At 38.0% G+C, this 20,269-nt stretch overlaps 1 pseudogene; it reads left to right on the top strand.

Annotated features, from left to right (window-relative positions):
* The first annotated feature begins 3,150 nt into the window (after positions 1-3,150).
* LOC148584139 (uncharacterized) overlaps positions 3,151-20,269 on the top strand; it is a 43,613-nt pseudogene continuing 26,494 nt past the window's right edge.

Genomic DNA, 20,269 nt, shown 5'->3' with positions numbered 1-20,269 from the left:
TGAGAATGAGGTGCTAGTTCAAATTTTCTATAGGGGACTAACACCAAGTGAACGAAACTCGCTTGAGACGATGAATGGTAGAGAATTCTTAAGTCTTACTGGGGATGAAGCCTATAAAACTTTGGACGAAATGGCTGAACGAGCACAACAATGGGATTTAAAAAGATAGTTGGGACAGACAACAACCCGCTTCCAAGACAGGAAGCATCTATGAGGTGAGGAACGATGCTGAATTAAGGGAGGAGTTCAAGGTTCTCAGGCGTTAGTTTGACACTATGGTCTTAAACAAACTAGTGAATGCAGTAGATAGTTACCATGTTGATGCATGCGGGTTATGTGATAGTCATACATATTTCACTCAAAACTGTCCAACTCTGTCAACAGAGTACCCAACTAAGCAAGTTAATGCCTTCAATGAGTACAGAAAACCCACCACTGGACCGTTTTCTAAAACTTACAATCCAGGGTGGCGGAATTACCCCAATTTCTCTTGGAAGCAAAATCAGCCACTGAACCAAAGAGATACCACTCAGAATTAGTTCAGGCCATCTCACCAAGCTCAACCACCTGTTTATCAATCTACCACTCAAGTGCCTGCACCACAGTCATCACTGGAAGACATGATAAAAACATTAATAGAAAAAGTCAACCAGTCCAACGCCCAAGCTATACAAGAGCTAAAGGTTTCACCAATGAAGCCATATAGGAGTTGAGGAATTCCAACATGGCTCATAGCAAAGACATACAAGAACTTAAGCAGGCCATGATCAAGGTAGAAGGACAAGTTGGCCAGATAGCAAATCAAGTGGGGGAAAGAGAAAGATGGAAGTTCCCTAGTCAACCTGTGCCTAACCCAAAAGGGCAATTTGTGATTGGAAGTTCCTCTGCCTCTATGCATGGTTAGGAGCATGTACAAGCCATCACCACTCTAAGGTGAGGCAAACAAGTGGATAATCAGGTGGTCATGCCTGAAGAGGCCACTAAGGCTGCAGAAGAGAAGGAAAACCAGGACAAGCCTGCGGAAGACACAGAACTGAACATTGCCATTATGATAATTAAGGATCCTTCCAGAAAGTATATACCCAAAGCTCCGTATCCAGAAAGACTGATAGCGCCAAAGAAGAGCTCGAAGTTTGATGATAGTTTGGAAGTGTTCAAGCAAGTGCAGATAAACATTTCATTCCTAGATGCCATCCAGTAAGTGTCTTCTTATGCCAAATTTCTGAAGGATTTGGTCACCATTAAGAGAAAGACGAACGTCCCAAGAAAGCTTTCCTGACAGAGCAGGTCAGTTCTATATTGCAATACAAGATGCCTGTAAAGTATAAGGACCTTGGATGTCCTACCATTGCTTGCAAGATTGGTGACAATCGAGTTGAAAAAACTCTGTTGGATTTGGGGGCCAGTGTAAATCTATTTCTATATTCAGTATATGTTCAGTTGGGATTGAGAGAGTTGAAATCCACTTCAATTACACTTTAGTTGGCTGACAAATCTGTGAATGTTCCAAGGGGAATTATTGAAGACGTGCTGATCAAAGTTGATAAGTTCTATTACCCTGTGGACTTCATTGTCTTAGATACAGCGACAAAAAATGCAAAAATTCAAGTTCCAATCATATTAGGGCGTCCCTTTTTAGCTACGGCCAATGCCCTAATCAACTGTAGAGCTGGAGTCATAAGGATATCATTTGGAAACATGACAGTGGAGCTGAACATCTTTGATATTAGCAAGCAGCCATTTGAGTATGAGGAGGTTAGAAGCACATGCTTAATTGAGGAGATAGTAGAGAAAACTGTCAATAAACCAGATATTGAAGACCCCCTGGGAGAATGCCTGATTGCACTAGGAAGTGACATAGAACTAGACAATCTATTGGAACAAGCTGACACCTTGTTAGACTTAACTTCTAAGATAGAGACGGAGACTAGAAAAACTACTTTGACATCATCCCCTGATCCATCCTCATTAGTAGCTGAGCCTGTCAAGTGGGAGTTGAAGCCTCTACCAGACACACTGAAGTACAAGTATTTGGATCCTACAGAATCTCTACCAGTGATCATTGCTGCCGACCTGGATACTGATCAAGAACATAAGCTGATAGAAGTTTTGGAAGAGCATAAAGAAGCAATTGTGTGGTCAATAGAAGATATCAAAGGAATCAGCCCTGCAGTAGTGATGCATAAGATTCATCTAGAAGAAAATGCTAAAACTTCTCGCGAGCCACAGAGCCAGTTGAATCCGGCCATGCAAGAGGTAGTTCAAGCGGAGGTAATTAAACTTCTAGATGCGGGAATCATATACCCAATCTCTAACAACAAATGGGTGAGTCCTATTCATGTGGTGCTGAAGAAGACAGGGATTACAGTTATCAAGAACAAGGAAAATGAGTTGGTCCCCATTCGTGTGCAGTCAGGATGGAAAGTGTGCATTGACTACTGGAAGTTAAATGTCGTGACAAGAAAAGACCATTTTCCTCTACCTTTCATCGATCAGATGTTGGAGAGATAGGCAGGCGATGAGTACTACTGTTTCCTTGATGGTTACTCTGGCTACAACCAAATTTGACTAGACCCCGAAGATCAAGAGAAGACTACTTTCACTTGTCCGCTCGGTACATTTGCCTATCGCCGTATGCCGTTTGGATTGTGCAATGTACCCGCCACTTTTCAACGGTGCATGATCAGCATCTTTTCAGATATGTTGGAATGCCACCTGGAGATCTTCATGGATGACTCCTCAGTCATTGGTTCTTCATTTGGGGAATGTCTACATCATCTCACATTGGTGCTGGTACGGTGTAAGGAGAAATGGGAAAAATGCCACTTCATGGTGAAACAAGGAATTGTTTTGGGGCATGTAATTTCCCACAAAGGTATCGAGGTTGACAGAGCTAAGGTTGATCTGATATCTAACCTTTCACCCCCTCGGATAGTTAAGGAGATTCGGTCGTTTCTGGGACATACTGGGTTCTACAGAAGATTCATCAAGGACTTCAACAAGATAGCAAGACCTCTATGTAATTTGCTGGCAAAAGATGTTCCTTTTGATTTCAATGACAAGTGCTAGACAGCCTTTGAGATTCTGAAAAAGACCTTAACTTCTACACCAATCATTCAGCCACCTAATTGGGGGGTTCCGTTCGAAATAATGTGTGATGCCTCTGATTATGCTGTGGGAGCTGTTTTGGGTTAGCGAGTAGAGAAGATTCCACATGTCATATACTATGCCAGCAAGACTTCGAATGATGCACAACTCAACTACTCCACTACTAAAAAGGAGTTGTTAGCTGTAGTGTTTGCTCTGGATAAATTTAGATCTTACTTGCTAGGATCTAAAGTCTTAGTCTACTCGGATCATGCTGCGTTGAAATATCTATTGTCAAAGAAAGATGCTAAATCTCGTCTCATCCGGTGGATTCTGTTGCTGCAAGAGTTTGATATTGAAATTCAGGACAAGAAGGGTTCCGAGAATGTGGTAGCTGACCATCTATCTAGGCTGATTGTGGACTTCAATGAAAATGTTGTGCCGATTGCTGAGACATTCTCTGATGAACAACTTATGCACATCTCTCAAAATCCTGCACCATGTTTCGCAAACATAGTGAACTACCTTGTCAGTGGCCAGATGCCATCACATTGGACCAGGCAAGACAAATCAAAATTCTTGGCTGGGGTGAAGTACTTCTTTTGGGATGATCCTTACCTATTCAAATACTGTCCAAATCAGATTATAAGGAGATGCATTCCTGAAAAAGACCAGCAAAATGTCCTATCTTTTTGGCATGATCATGCATGTAGAGGACACTTCAGTTCTAAAAAGACCGCGGCGAAGATTCTTTAAAGTGGATTCTATTGGCCCTCCATTTTTCGTGATGCCTATGCCTACTGTTTAGCCTGTGATAGATGCCAGAAGTTGGGGAGCATTGGAAGAAGGAATATGATGCCGCTAAACCCAATCCTTATTGTGGAGCTGAGCTGTTTGATGTTTGGGGCATCGATTTCATGGGGCCCTTCCCTAATTCTTATGGGTATTTTTTCATCCTTCTAGCGGTGGATTATGTTTCCAAGTGGGTGGCGGCCATTGCATGCAAGACTAATGTTCACAGAATTGTGATGTAATTTTTGAAGGAAAATGTGTTTGCATGTTTTGGGACACCACATGCCATCATCAGTGATGGGAGGAAGCATTTTTGCAACCGATATTTTGAGCAACTCATGAAGAAGTATGACATTACTCATAAAGTTGCAACTCCCTACCATCCTCAGACAAGTGGGCAAGTTGAGATATCCAACAGAGAAATCAAGAGGATATTAGAAAAGATGGTGAACCCGACAAGGAAGGACTGGTCTCTTTGACTCAATGACGCTCTGTGGGTGTACTAGACTGCATTCAAGACTCCAATTGGCATGTCTCCCTGTGAAATTAGAGCACTGGGCTTATTGGGCTATAAAGCAGCTAAATTTCAACCTCACCAAAGCTGGTGAGCAAAGGAAGCTACAGCTAGATGAATTAGAAGAATTAAGGAATGATGCCTACAACTGTGCCAAGCTATACAAAGATCAGATGAAGAAGATCCATGACCAAAACATTTTGAGAAGATCGTTTGAAGTTGGTCAGAAAGTCCTCCTTTACAACTCACGTCTGCATCTGTTTCTAGGAAAGCTCAAATCCCGATGGATTGGACCATTCATAGTGCATGCAGTTTCTACTCGTGGAGCCATCGAAATCGAGGATCCTAAGAATGGAAGTACTCTCAAGGTCAATGGTTAGCAGTTGAAGCCGTTCTTGGAACTGGAAATTTTAGAAAGTGAGGAATTGCCTTTGGAAGATCCTACGTCATCTACTTAATCATCAGCGGTGAAAAGTCTAGCTGAAGACTGTAAACTTAGCACTTATAGGAGGCATTCTTTTTTCTTTGGTATTTTTAGTCATGTTTTTTGTGTTGTTTCATTTATGTTCATTTTTGTTTTATTTTTGTGTTTTTCAGGATGAGTGTTGTCATGAGTAAGTTTGGGGGTCGTCTCTTTGCTCACTTTGGTTCCTTATACCTCTTGGTATTGTATTTCTGCCTACATTGAGGACAATGTGTGATTCAAGTTTGGGGGTATGGAAAAACATTTTGTTTGTTTATTTTTGTGATTATTTGTTTAATTATTGTTTTTAAAAATAAAAAAATAAAAAATAAAAAATTGTGCTATGTTGTTGTCAAGTTTGAGTTAAACTGTAACTGTGATTTGCATTTTATTAGCTCGCTTAAAGGGTTGAACACATCATTATGTCATTAGGAGTCTGAGTCATTTGACTCATTTTTTGGTAAAAGAGATTTCACTCGTTTTGAGATTATTTTTTATGAGCACATTAGCATGTTTTCTGTGAGGCATGATGTTTGAGCTTAAGCTTGTTCTCTTTGAAATTTGTTGGATGACCTATTGATGAATAACCATTGGCTTGCATGATATATAAAATAAAAAATAAATAAAAAATAAAAAATAAAAAATAAAAAAACAAATAAAAAGAGAAAGAAAAGGAAAAGAAAGATCATGTTGAGTTTTCTGTTGAGTAACCAGACCTCTTGCCTCATTAAGCATTGAGTGTCCGCGCTAAAAGGTGTGAAGTTCAATGTTGATTTATGATATGGCTAGTATAGCTTCAAAGCCTTTTTGACTTAAGTTAATACGCCCTTAGGGATGTTTTACATCTAGTGCCCTAAAGCCACCTGGCTTGGGAGTTGTTGGCTTAACACTTGTTACATGAGTCAATTAGAAAGCTTAGGGGAGTTAGACATTGCAAAGCCTATGAAAAAAATTGCATATATTGCCTTGGTTATTTCATTTGTTAGGGAGTCTTACAAATTTTTTTGGAACTTGTCTTGAGTTTAAACTGAAAGCTTCATGATGGAATGCTAATTACACTTTACACTTTTCAAAACATATGAGGTCTAAATTGTCCATTTATGAGTGATTTGATTCTGGATTTCCTTTTGACTGTGATGATGGTATTTGTCTTTTTAAGCTTTCTCATTAATAAGAATCATGGTTTGTGTGAAAATTTTTTCTTGTTGACAACATACTACACAATGTTTGTAGGTATCATTCATGTTAAGCCCTCACGAGACTTCACTCATCCACTAGGAATGCCTAGGGGTTCAAAAGGTTTGTTGCATATGCTAAAGGCAATCGTCTCTCCCACGAAAGAGGATTTATGTTTTGTTTTGTTTTGTTTTCATTCTATTTTTAATTTTTTTTTTGCTAAGGGACTAGCACAAGTTAAGTTTGGGGGTGTTTGATGAGTGCCAAATATTGCATATTTGGACCCCTTAATTTACTTGTGTTAATCCTTTAGCTGTGTTATTATCTGATGTTCTGTGTTAGTTTTGTGCTTTTAGTATTTTGTAGGTCGTTGAAGAAAAACTATTTTTTGGATGAAAACACACTTTGAGAAGACCTAGATGATGTGGTTAAGTTTAACCAAATCCAAGGAATGGTTAAATCCGATTAAAGATAAGATTGGATAAAATTTCGGATTGGATTCAAATTTAGATTCTGCGCATGTCTCAGTATTTTGACCATAACTTTTTGCTCACATATCCTATTAAGATGATTCAAGCGGCATTAGAGAGCTAACTCAAACTAATACAATGCAGTGTGAAATAGGATTTTCCTAATTCGGACGTTTACTATTCAAAAATTGTCCCGTAATAAAAGGGTACAAACCTGGACGAATTTTATTCGATTTCAACTTGTAAAACCCTAAGTTTTAGGTCTATGAATAGGGAATTATCAAATTGTCGGGGGTGGCTACGAATTTGAAGATTGTAGAGGAGAAAGAAGAGAGTTTGAGGTTTCCCTAGCTTTTGGATCTCTACTTTGTGATTCTTATTTGTAAGTACTCGATTTTACATTATGAATTCAATCAATTTTGTTTTGTCTTTCAATAACATGAGAGGCTAAACCTTCAACTAAGGTTGAAGATGAAGCCTCACTTATGATTAGCAACTTTGTTTCATGTATGTAATATTTCCCAATTTAATGGTTTAATTGCTCTATTCTTTTACTTCTAATCAATTGGATTGAATAATTCTTGGATATCTTTTGTGATTCAAGGATACACTTGATGATTTAAGATTATTCAATGCAATTGATTGCTTGGTTGTCTTTGTTAAAAATTGGATTTTCCATGTGATTTATTCTCTGGATACAATTGATGTTTTGATAAAGATTGGATATTTTCTTGTGATTTACGGATACAGTTAATAATTTGATCGAATATTGGATTTCTTTTGTGATTTGGGTTATGAATGGATGCATGGGATCTTTTGATTAATTCTTTGAAGCAATACTAAAACAAACTTAAGATTTATATGTGAGAACTTTGGGGAATATTATAGATCATGAAATTATGTTGTTATGAATTTGTGAGTGCGGATTCCGAAACCTTAGTGCTTTGTCATAAGATGTCAATCACTTTAAATTGCTCATGCTTTTGCTTTTTCATTCAAACAAAAGAATCTCTCAAAAATTTGAAACTAGATTAGGGTTTAATTAATTTAGATTTAAAATTGCTTTCAAGAATACAATTCCCTTTGGGTACAACCTCGCACTTGCAATCCATTAATTACAATTGATTCGTGCACTTGCGAGTTAAATAAATTTGCACAACAAGTATCAGTGGAGCCGTCCTCTGTTGTTGCAAGGGCCCTCTTAGGTCCATTTGCTATTTCAGGCTATGGTTCGTCCTATGTTGTTACAGGCGGCCTCTTAGCTCCGTTGGTTGTTTTAGGCTGTGGTTCGTCCTCTGTTGAGTCCTTCACTTGGTGCCCAGTTCTCGAAACTCCTCTGCAGTAGTAACTCCAGGGTTTTCAATATATGCTCATGCTGGAACTCCAACGTTTCTAGGCACCTGCTGGTTCGCAAGTGTGGCCCAAAGATGGGAGATGCAGTTGGAGTTTCTTCAGTTTTAAGATTGCCGGTGTTGCGTTGATTGGTGTTCTCCGGCTGGAGAGGGGGAACATTAGTCATGTTGATAGTATCTTCGGTTTGGCTTTGAGATCTCTGGGCTACCATTTGTGACTTTTGTCCTGTTTCCCACAAATGGCGCCAACTGTTGATACAGTTGTCAACCCTAGTAGCAACTCGATTCCAAAGCCTGCTAACAATAAAAAAAGATCAGTAGTAGCAGACCACGAAGTGGGGAGTGTGGCGGTCGTTCCACCTCCGATGCCTGAGTAAGAACTTGATTAAAATAAGAGTATAGAAATAATAGAGAGATAACAAACTGAGTAGTTGAGTATAAAATTCATCATATTACTTGATTCCCTAAATTTGTGGGAGCGGTTTAATAGAGATTATTCCCCATGATAATCTCTGGAGAAGTTTATATGATGCACCTGGACTCCTTTTGACAAGATTTGGTTTGTTACTCCCAGATTGAGTTTGTTGAAGGATGGTTTTGCTTCCTTGATTACGGGATATACACAATTCTATGCCCAACCATTTGATTTGGAGTGGACCAGACCATGACTTTGAGGATCAGAGGATTGAGCTTCCTTGATTATCGAGTATGTGTGATTTAGCATGTAACGGCTTGATTCGGCGTGGATCAGGTGATAATACATACGTTTGGAAGCATGCACTTAGCATCTTAGTAGGTCGTGGCCTTCAATCCATAGTGAGCCTTTTATTTGGGCCTACTGAAAATATTTGGTATCAACATTTTTCATCTTGTTTACACTAGATTTGATATGATAACAGAGCTTTTTACTATTTGGTTAAAGTTTATCAATGGCAAAATCCTCAATTCCTTTTGTCCTTTAAGCCATTCCTTTTGTTTCCGTTTCTTCTCTTTCTTTAAATTTCCTCACTGATAATACTTCCAGCCATTTCTTCTTACATAATAGTGATAGTCCAAGTTCTGTATTAGTTTGTCAACAATTGATTGGTGAGAATTGTAATACTCGGAGCAGATCATGATTGCCCTTACCGCCAAAAACAAATTACGATTTGTTGATGGTTCTCTTCCCAAGCCTTCTGACCAAAACGGACTTAAGTTCTAGGCTTGGACACGATGTAATAATATGGTGCTTTCATGGATCCTCAATTCAATCTCAAAGGAGATTGCTATAAGTATTATCTACATAAATACTTGTCAAGATGTGGCTAAATTTGAAGGAAAGATTTTCACAATAGAATGGACGAAGGGTTTCAACTCCAAAAATCAATTTCCAGCATATCACAAGATAATATGTCTACAAGCACATATTTTACTCGTCTTAAATCTCTTTGGGATGAATTAAGTAACTGTAAACCTATTCTAGCATGTTCTTGTTGAACTTTAAAGTATGTTGGTAGTTATTTTGATCAAGAGTACTACATATTTCAATTCCTCATGGGTCTTTTTGGCAAAGACAATTAATGGTCTGGTACTATTCCTCAAAAAATTCAATTTTCTAATATTGTTACATTATATCACATCACATCAATCACTTTTTACTATTATTTATTCAAATAAAAAAATAACTACAAAACAATTTTTTTTTTTTTTTTTTTTAATTTTGCATACTAAATACTATTACTTTTTTCTATATCAATCAATTTCTGCTACAATGAAAAAGGCATAAAACCTTTGCCAAACAGACCTTATATGTCAAGCCATACATTCAAAAGGAGAAGCCAATTTGTATCAATTGTGGTATTGTTGTTCACACTGTTGACAAATGCTACAAATTTCATAGTTTCTCTATGGAATACAAGTTCACAAAGAAGCCTTCCCTGAGTGTTCACTCAGGCACTCAAGTTCAGGAAGATACCACTCCTGAATCGTTACAATTGCCTCGGATGTTCATAACTACAGAACAGTGCGAACAACTTTTGGCATTCTTGCAGTCCGATACTCATCATGCATGCTTCCACCAATCAACTAGGTTCTCTATCTACAAATTGTCGGTGTTAAATATATTGGATAATATATTAGAAGCGGAAGAAAGAGAGAGAAAGAGCGAAAGCACACAATGGACTACATTGTATTGACTCTTCTATTAATAATGAATACAGAGACCTCTATTTATAGAGAGGCAAGTAACCTAATAGATTAAGGAAAAGAAAACCTAGTAAAATAAGAAAAAGTAAACCTAATAGACTAATAATATCTAAGGAAGTAAATAACAAGTAAATAACATTAACATAATATTCTTAACACCCCCCCTCAAACTCAATGTGTAAACTTGAGTTTGGATAAACGAAAAGGGAAAGAAAAATGAATTCGCAGAAAAAGCTGCTTGTGCTGAAACAATTGCCGAAGTAACGTCATAAAAGTTGTTAGAGACCGGTAGATTATGCCTGAAGTTGAGCAATGCATTTAAGCTGGAGCTTGGTTCACTTGGTTGTAATTTTGACTTGAAAACCATATACTAGTAATGAAGTAGCTCGCCTAGTCGGCTGAGAAAAGTAGGTTCGAGGGTTAAAAGGAGCTTGTTTGGCCCGTAACCCTTGACCGTCTTGCCTTGTCGGCTGAACGAAAGTCTGACCCATCTAACTAGTAGATCGTCTCGCCTGGTCGGCTGAGCTAAGCAGGGCCGGTTGAAGAGGCTAATCATACCTGAAACCCTTGGACCGTCTCGCCTGGTCGGCTGAGATAAGTAGGGCCGGTTGAAGAGGCTAGTCATGCCTGAAACCCTTGGACCGTTAAAAGGTCTGACAAAAAAAAAATTCTCACTAGTAATGGATCAATGGCCTAGGAGAGGCTGCAGTGACCGGTGATGGCAATATTTGACAAGGCATAAGTGGGTCGGTTGAAAGGGGCTTCTTTGGCCTGAAAACCCATGGACCTGAGGAAAGATTGGTCTGACCTGAGAATGCCTACTGCAAGAAGAATGAATCGGATTGAACTGCGCCCAAGAAAAGGCTATGGAATCGAATTGAACAAGCATGAACCAACTTGAACCGCATAAAACAAACGCCTAAATTTGGAGAAGAATCTTGTTTTCTGCCATATAGAGATGCCAAAAGAAACATGCTCTGATACCATGTTAAATATATTGGATAATATATTAGAAGCGGAAGAAAGAGAGAGAAAGAGCGAAAGCACACAATGGACTACATTGTATTGACTCTTCTATTAATAATGAATACAGAGACCTCTATTTATAGAGAGGCAAGTAACCTAATAGATTAAGGAAAAGAAAACCTAGTAGAATAAGAAAAGGTAAACCTAATAGACTAATAATATCTAAGGAAGTAAATAACAAGTAAATAACATTAACATAATATTCTTAACAGTCGGATAATCTTTCTAAACTTTTAAAATTGAATCCATTAAATTACAAATTTTAAAATTTTTTTAAAATAATGACGAAAGCATTTTTGTTATGAGCGTTAAGCGAAGGTTTTCACTATTATTATTATTATTATTATTATCTTTTTTTTTTTTTTTTTTGATCAGGGTAATGAATGAGAGGTAAAAGTCAAAAAGAGAGGGGGATGTCACATGGGAATCGCGGTGCTTTGAGCGTGAAAGGGAATGGAGATAGTACGGACAGGGCCACCATACCACGTGACGGGCGCTGTGAATCTTGTCATTGTGGGGCCAACAAAACTGAAGCGACCCACCCTCTCTTTTCGCACGCTTTTATTACCTATTATGACACTCAATTGAGATACTCAATTGGGCGACTTCTTGTTCTCACATTTATAACATCCATGGTGGGGTCCGTTTAGTCAATTTTGATTCAGATGTGAAAAAAAAAAAAAAAACTATCAATTATCTCCCCCACAAATAATGCAAATATATTATAGGGATACTTTCTTCCAATCCATCACTTTTTATTTTTATTTATTATTTTTTTTTTATAGACTCTCTCCTCTCTCTCTTTGTTATAAGGATAATAACTCAGCTCCTTCGTCACATCATTGTTCATGGGATTTGGCCGGCATTTTCCTTTGCATCACTTCTTACGAATTGTCGTTTATAGCATAAAGTTTTTAAATAAATATGGAGTAGAATTTACCTTAAAAATTGATTGGTAAAGAAATGATGTTCAAAAATTTGGTATTTAGCTCTGATACCAAATAATATAATATAAGATTGGGTAAAATTTATTATTGAAAACCGACATGCAAAGAGAAGATGCCTAAGAGCTTACATACAAATAGTTAAGATTAGACTTAACCCATGTAGAATATAAAAATCATAACATACCACCACACTTCTGCAGCTGACACCCATGCTGGCCCAATCTATTGACATTGTCACACTAGACCACTCTATTGAAAAAATTGATATTTTCAAACTTTTTTAAGGTAATTATTGATGAAGGCTCCTTTCTTCACCTCAAAGACTCAAATGCTAAGACCTACAGCCTCCAAGATAAGATATTCCTCTTTTTAAAAACATTGTTCACTAATTGCACATGCGGTTGCGGAATGGGGAACATACGTGGCGTATTATGTTAATCCATTATGTGGCTATAGAACGAAACATGATCATCTCTAGTTCAAAATGAACTAGAGAATATCCAGTTAATAGTCAGGATCTTTCTATAGAAATCTTGATGCATAAATGGTACATATGTCTTATTAATAAAAAGGGTTAAATACTCTAAAACCCCCTGTGGTTTCACAACTTTATTTTTTTTCCCCCTGGGGTTTCATTTTTATCACAGGAGGTCCCTGTGGTTTTGATAAGTGACCAAATTAGTCCATCCGTTAGTTGACCGTTAGTTGACCGTTAAACTGACACGTGGACTAATCAGACGTCGACACGTGGCACATATATTAATTTTTTTTTTTAATTTTTTTTAATTAAAAAAAATATTAAAAAAAAAAAAAAAAAAAAAAAGAAAAATCAGAAGAAACTGGGGGTGGCTCTTGGCAATTTGGGGGTGGCCGAGCCACCCCCTTTGGCCATGGCCACCCCCATCTGGCCGGATGGGGGTGGCCGAGCCACCCCCTGGGCACCAGGGGGTGGCTCGGCCACCCCCTTGGGCCCCAAGGGGGTGGCCGAAACCACCCCCGGTACCCACTGGGGGTGGCTTGGCCACCCCCATGGAGCCTTGGGGGTGGCCGAAACCACCCCTAACCACCATTGGGGGTGGTTTCGGCCACCCCCAAGGCTCCATGGGGGTAGCCGAGCCACCCCCAGTGGGTACCGGGGGTGGTTTCGGCCACCCCCTTGGGGCCGAAGGGGGTGGCCGAGCCACCCCTAGTTTCTTCCGATTTTTTTTTTTTTTTTTTTTAATTTAAAAAAAAAACATTTTTTTTTAATTAAAAAAAAATTAAAAAAAAAATTAATATATGTGCCACGTGTCGACGTCTGATTGGTCCACGTGTCAGTCCGTACAGTCAACTAACGGTCAACTAACGGATGAACTAATTTGGTCACTTATCAAAACCACAGGGATCTCCTGTGATAAAAATGAAACCCCAGGGGGGAAAAAATAAAGTTGTGAAACCCTAGGGACTAATTTAGTATTTAACCCTAATAAAAATAATAATAATATATTATAGATATTTTAAATTTAATTAAAAAATAAAATAATAAAAAATTAAGGGGTGGCTGGCCACCCCATTGGGGGTGGGCAGACCACCCCAGTTGGGGCTGGGGTGGCCGAACATGGCCCTTGGGGGTGGTCTAGCCACCCGCAAGGGCCAAATCACAAAAATAAATAAATAAATAAATAAAATAAAATTGATTTGGCCGTTGGGGTGGCTGATCCACCTCCAAGGGCCATGGGGGTGGCTCTGGCCACCCCAAATGAAGCCACCCCCTTGGCCCCCAAAGGTCAAATATATATATATATATATTTTTTGTGATTTAGCACTTGGGGTTAGCCGGATCATTGGATGATTGGGAGCTCCAGCTTGAACATTGCCATCGGGATTTGAGCGTGTCATCACCATATTGTATTTTGAATGCTAGAAACTTATGTAAATCAAATATCCCACAGACGGCATCAAACTATTGATGACATTTTTTCGAGTGACATGGCACGATATCCGAGGAGTGGCATGGTGTCCGAGGAGTCGTTGAGTTGCAAAAATAACAAACAGTAGGATAACAGCTGTCGGAGGTGTGCCGGCAGGGGATAGCTCCGATGCGTAAGTCAGTGATTTGTTTTGAGAGTGTATAAGCGCAATGAGAGCTTGAGAGAGAATTGTGATCTTCAAATAATAAATTGGAGGTTCCCTTTTATAGGCATCAGGTAGTAGTTGTCTCCTCGGAATAATCAGTCCCATGTTCTCGAGAATCCACGTGTACCATGTTGGCGAAGTGGATAGTGGGTTGTGGGTTACTCCACGATCATGAGATCGTGGAGTGTGTTAATGGGTGGCTTGGCCACGCTTGCGTTAGACATGGTTGCCCAAGTAATCCTCAGGTACACGTGTCTTGATTTGGCGCTGACAGTTGTGCTACGTTTTGGTGAACATGGGTGCTGTGTTCAAGTGCTGGGTAAATTCCACGTTCATTGTTGAATGTGGGTTTTCTTTAATAGCCGAATGACCATTGTGCCCTCAGTAAAAGACTATTATGCCCTCGATGGGCTGACCATGCATCGGGCTGGGCCGATTAAGTCACGGCCTGGGCCTTGCCTTGGTCATAGTGGGCTTGTGCATTGGACTAGGCCTAGAGGTCTGTTGGGCCTTATGTGGCCGATCCATGACCTAACATTAATATTTTGAGAAGAAATCTAAAAATTGTTTCGATTTACAAATGTTCCATACACACATCTTAATTTTACCAAATTAAAAAAAAAAAAAAAAATTGGTGCTTCAGTATAAAAAGGCTTGCAAATACAAAAGAGATATATATGATTTTATTTTTCATAAGTCGTTTTCTTTGGTCATAATAAACGATCGAGTTCTAGAAGGATCCGGATCCTCTCCAGTCCATTTTGGATTGGAGAATATCTAGTTAATGGTTAGGATCTCTCTAGAGAGATCTTGACGCCAAAAATGAGACAATATGTCCCATTAATAAAAAATAATAATAAAATATTATGTATATTTTAAATTTAATTAAAAAACAAATCTGAATGGTCGGATCACTTCATTGGAAGAACTCATGAAGCGTATGACCGAATCATTGATGCCATGAAGAAGCAGAATGAAGACCTTGCTTCCCTACTCTTTGCTAGAGAGAACCAAGGTGATCGAGTGTAGCACCCCAGATTTTTAAAGTCTTATTTTAGATAATGAGATCGTGGAGTGTGTTAATGTTCATATTAGGTAATGACATTTACTTTGAGGTTGAGATATTTATTGATGATATTAGGTAATAATATTTATTCTTGAGGAACTTATTAGATCTTATGAATATTATTGGAATGAATATTGATTTGAGGTTATTATATCATGATGATGATTTTATTTTGATTATTTTATTGGGAGATTTAAGAGATATGATAATTGATGATTGATTGGTATAATTTGGAGTATGATTGTAATAATTGGTGATTGATTTTATGAGTAAGGAATTTGTGGGATTCAGATTATTAAGGGAAATTAGGTGAGAATAATATTTAATATTTTATTAGATCTGTTTTTAATATATTGGAGTGAAACCTAACTTTCACGCCTACTTTTCCCCATTTTTCTTCACGGCAGCCCCACGCCCACTTATTCTCATACTTTGAATTATTAACTGATGCTTATATTTCTTTTATTCATGTTTCACCAACCCAGCCGAACAATGATCCCACTTTTTCTTTTTATTCTTTTTATTCAAACCTAAACTTTGCGTTCACACCTAAACTTCTTTCTTAATCCTTTTTATATTATTATTTTATATTATTTTATTCTTTCTTCTTTCTTTTCTCCTTTTCTCCCCCGACAACTCTCACCAACTCTCACTATTTCTTTCTTATTCATACTATTATAATCTTATTATATTATTATTTTCTTTCTTCTTTCTTTTCTCCTTCTGCCGACAGCTCTCACCTGCTCCCATCTCTCTTCTTTCTCTTTTAATCCTTCCTTATTTAATGCCTCATTCATACAAAAGAGATGAGAGAAACCGAGAGTGAGATGGGAAATTTAAGACAGAGAGCTGAAGAGGAAGAAAGAGAGTTTAGGAGAGAGAGAGAGAGAGAGAAAGAAAGTCAGTGAAGGGATTGTTACTGGTATGGATCAACTGCAGCAGAACGGGTTTCAAGTAATTACCTTTGATGATCCATTCATGTAATCCACTGTAAGTATTCTTACTTACTGAGTATGATATTGATATCCAATAATACGGATTTTTGTGGTTTTATAACTTGTCTAGCATTTTGCCATATATGATTCAACAATGATTTATATTGTCGGAAATCAATTGACTCACTACTTCACAGTTTTTGTAGTGCTTGCAGGAATGGAAAATCAAGGTAATTATGCAGTTGTGATTAGAGATTCATATTGAGATGTACAGAGATTCCAAGTTGGTTAAGTTTTGTCTAGAGTTTAGACTGTCGGATAGATTTGTATAAATGCCTTGTACGACATAGCTTTGGGTATTTTTGTATAAAGAAAAGTATTTTAACAGTATACTTTTGTATTGATAATTACAGTTTTTCCGCTATATGAGATGAGGTTGTTACAATAATGGTATCAGAGCCACCTAGTAACGCCAGGTCATGTGGTATTGAAGCACTGCATGACGTTTTAAGAGGGGGAGTTTGTAACACCCCGGTCCCATATTGGGAAGATGAGAAGAAGCCCACATTGAGTGGGTAGTTTATAGAGATAGTCATGGGTGCTAAGTCCCACATTGCCTAGTTACTAGGTGAAACTGGGCTAGAAATATTGGGATGTTACAAATGGTATCAAAACATTACCCAGCCTGAGATGGTGGGAGTTTGCACAAGCCTATGAGGGTCGCTAGTGGACACACGTTGGTGATGCCAAAAGTGGGTTATATTATAATGGTGTCAGTTAAGACACAATGAAATGTATAAGGGCCAAAAGTTAAGGGCCGAGAATGAAGAAATTCCCTGAGGATTGCCAACGGTGACACTGGTGCCCAAGAAGAGTGCTTGTAGAGTCTCACATCGCCTGGGTATGGAATATGTTATGATATTTATTTATGAACAGATTGAATTTAAAAAATTTTTATAGTAACTTGAGTAAGTTATGGTTCAAGTATGATTTGTTTTTAATTTGGGTTGCTCAATTTGGAGATAGGTGGTAATTTATGGGCTTTAATTTCGAGGACGAAATTCTAATAAGGAGGGAAGATTGTAGCACCCCAGATTTTTAAAGTCTTATTTTAGAGATATTAATTTGATGCTATTAATGTTCATATTAGGTAATGACATTTACTTTGAGGTTGAGATATTTATTGATGATATTAGGTAATAATATTTATTCTTGAGGAACTTATTAGATCTTATGAATATTATTGGAATGAATATTGATTTGAGGTTATTATATCATGATGATGATTTTATTTTGATTATTTTATTGGGAGATTTAAGAGATATGATAATTGATGATTGATTGGTATAATTTGGAGTATGATTGTAATAATTGGTGATTGATTTTATGAGTAAGGAATTTGTGGGATTCAGATTATTAAGGGAAATTAGGTGAGAATAATATTTAATATTTTATTAGATCTGTTTTTAATATATTGGAGTGAAACCTAACTTTCACGCCTACTTTTCCCCATTTTTCTTCACGGCAGCCCCACGCCCACTTATTCTCATACTTTGAATTATTAACTGATGCTTATATTTCTTTTATTCATGTTTCACCAACCCAGCCGAACAATGATCCCACTTTTTCTTTTTATTCTTTTTATTCAAACCTAAACTTTGCGTTCACACCTAAACTTCTTTCTTAATCCTTTTTATATTATTATTTTATATTATTTTATTCTTTCTTCTTTCTTTTCTCCTTTTCTCCCCCGACAACTCTCACCAACTCTCACTATTTCTTTCTTATTCATACTATTATAATCTTATTATATTATTATTTTCTTTCTTCTTTCTTTTCTCCTTCTGCCGACAGCTCTCACCTGCTCCCATCTCTCTTCTTTCTCTTTTAATCCTTCCTTATTTAATGCCTCATTCATACAAAAGAGATGAGAGAAACCGAGAGTGAGATGGGAAATTTAAGACAGAGAGCTGAAGAGGAAGAAAGAGAGTTTAGGAGAGAGAGAGAGAGAGAGAAAGAAAGTCAGTGAAGGGATTGTTACTGGTATGGATCAACTGCAGCAGAACGGGTTTCAAGTAATTACCTTTGATGATCCATTCATGTAATCCACTGTAAGTATTCTTACTTACTGAGTATGATATTGATATCCAATAATACGGATTTTTGTGGTTTTATAACTTGTCTAGCATTTTGCCATATATGATTCAACAATGATTTATATTGTCGGAAATCAATTGACTCACTACTTCACAGTTTTTGTAGTGCTTGCAGGAATGGAAAATCAAGGTAATTATGCAGTTGTGATTAGAGATTCATATTGAGATGTACAGAGATTCCAAGTTGGTTAAGTTTTGTCTAGAGTTTAGACTGTCGGATAGATTTGTATAAATGCCTTGTACGACATAGCTTTGGGTATTTTTGTATAAAGAAAAGTATTTTAACAGTATACTTTTGTATTGATAATTACAGTTTTTCCGCTATATGAGATGAGGTTGTTACATCGAGAGTGTGAAGAGAGGCATGAAGAGAGAAGCAAAGGGAAGTGTGCTGTGGGTCATGAGGAAGACGAAAGCTCTGTTCATGGCAGTCATAATACGACTGTACAAGGAAAGACCTCTCGCCTTGAAAGATCACATCTTGAGAGATCTCATCACGAGCAATCTCATCATGAGCAATCTTGTAATGAGAAATCTCATCATTCCCGATCTCATCACGAGAGGTCTCATCACGGGAGGCGTCATAAGACCAAAAGGCACACCTCATCCACTTCAGTACGCACCACCGCACTGGTCTGAGCATTGTTGAAACACAGACTGATCGTTTGAGGGATAAAGTAGGTCCTTCTAATTCGGGGCTCATCAACGTTTGTCAAGTCTGCGTTCCACAGAGCCAGGTACGAGCTTCCCAGAACATCGGAGTCTGACCCATCATTTCAACCCATGATGTATAGAAACTTAGGAAACCAAGGAATACAGGGATAGCCTCTCTAAACTAGAAGGTGAGTAATGCTCAAACGAAGTCGATCTACTACTGGTTCTATGAAAGGAAGCAAAAAAGGGAGATATTCGAGCACTGGGCTGTCTGAACTAATGAAAGGCTCAACAGAAGGGGTTCAATCAACTGAAACCCTAAAGAATATTACTCTTAAGAAGTAATACTGAGGAAAGTTGTGAGGGTGAAGGCAAGCCAGTGAGGAAAATCAGAGAAAAAGAGTGATGAGCTTTGCAAAGAAAGACTTGTAGAGCTTGAGGAAGACGAAAATGGAGTTACGATGAGAAAAGAAAGTGAAATGGAGAAATGAGGATGGGCGTCCTTTATAAAGGATTTTTCCACACTCAAGTGGAGGGATGAATGGGCGGCATAGCATTAAAACCCTAGGGATATAGGGTTCGTCGATAAAGAATGCCTCGATCCACTCCACCACCTAAAAACTGACACGTGGTCACCGTACTCCTGAACCACACAAACAATGACACATGGCGCTGTACCCAAAAATGAGGATCGACGGGCAAGCTATCAACCATTTCTTAGGAAGGCCGACGGTCTCAAAATGTTATTGGCTCAGGAAGTTCAAAAGACAAAAATTCCCTCCAAAAATTTCAAATTCAAAAATTTCAAATCTCTAAAGATCAATCCAAGAAAATCCTCTCACAGAGGATAGGTCGGGATTCCGGAGGCCGACCCATTCTGAAGATGATGTGAACCTCAATTGACGCGCTTTTGAGACCCAACAACAATATTGGAATACGGACCGAAGAAAGCTAAAATTCAGATTTTTTTTTTTGGATAGAAAACCTTGACCCAAAATTTATAAATGAAATGCGAATCAAAGGTATAAAGTAACAACCCTCGACCCAATCATTATAATTGAATCATGAACCGAAGGTATAAGGTTTGAACGCCACAAGGAAGAATCCTTGATAAGTTCAAAAGTTCTTGAATCAGCCCAAATCTCTTGAATCAGCCTATTAAATGCTTATTTGATCTTCTTGGATCTTGCTCTAGTAATAGGCCCAACTAGAACATGCAATAGATCCTTTAATGGTGCTTGTTTGATCTTTTTGAACGCCACAAGGAAGAATCCTTGATAAGTTCAAAAGTTCTTCGAAGAACCAATAGAAGAAGCAAACCTCACTTTTTTC

This window comes from Corylus avellana, chromosome 8, assembly GCF_965113065.1.
Source record: "Corylus avellana chromosome 8, dhCorAvel1.hap1.2, whole genome shotgun sequence".
In the NCBI taxonomy this organism is placed as follows: domain Eukaryota; kingdom Viridiplantae; phylum Streptophyta; class Magnoliopsida; order Fagales; family Betulaceae; genus Corylus; species Corylus avellana.
This window is presented reverse-complemented; position numbering and strand designations above follow the sequence as displayed.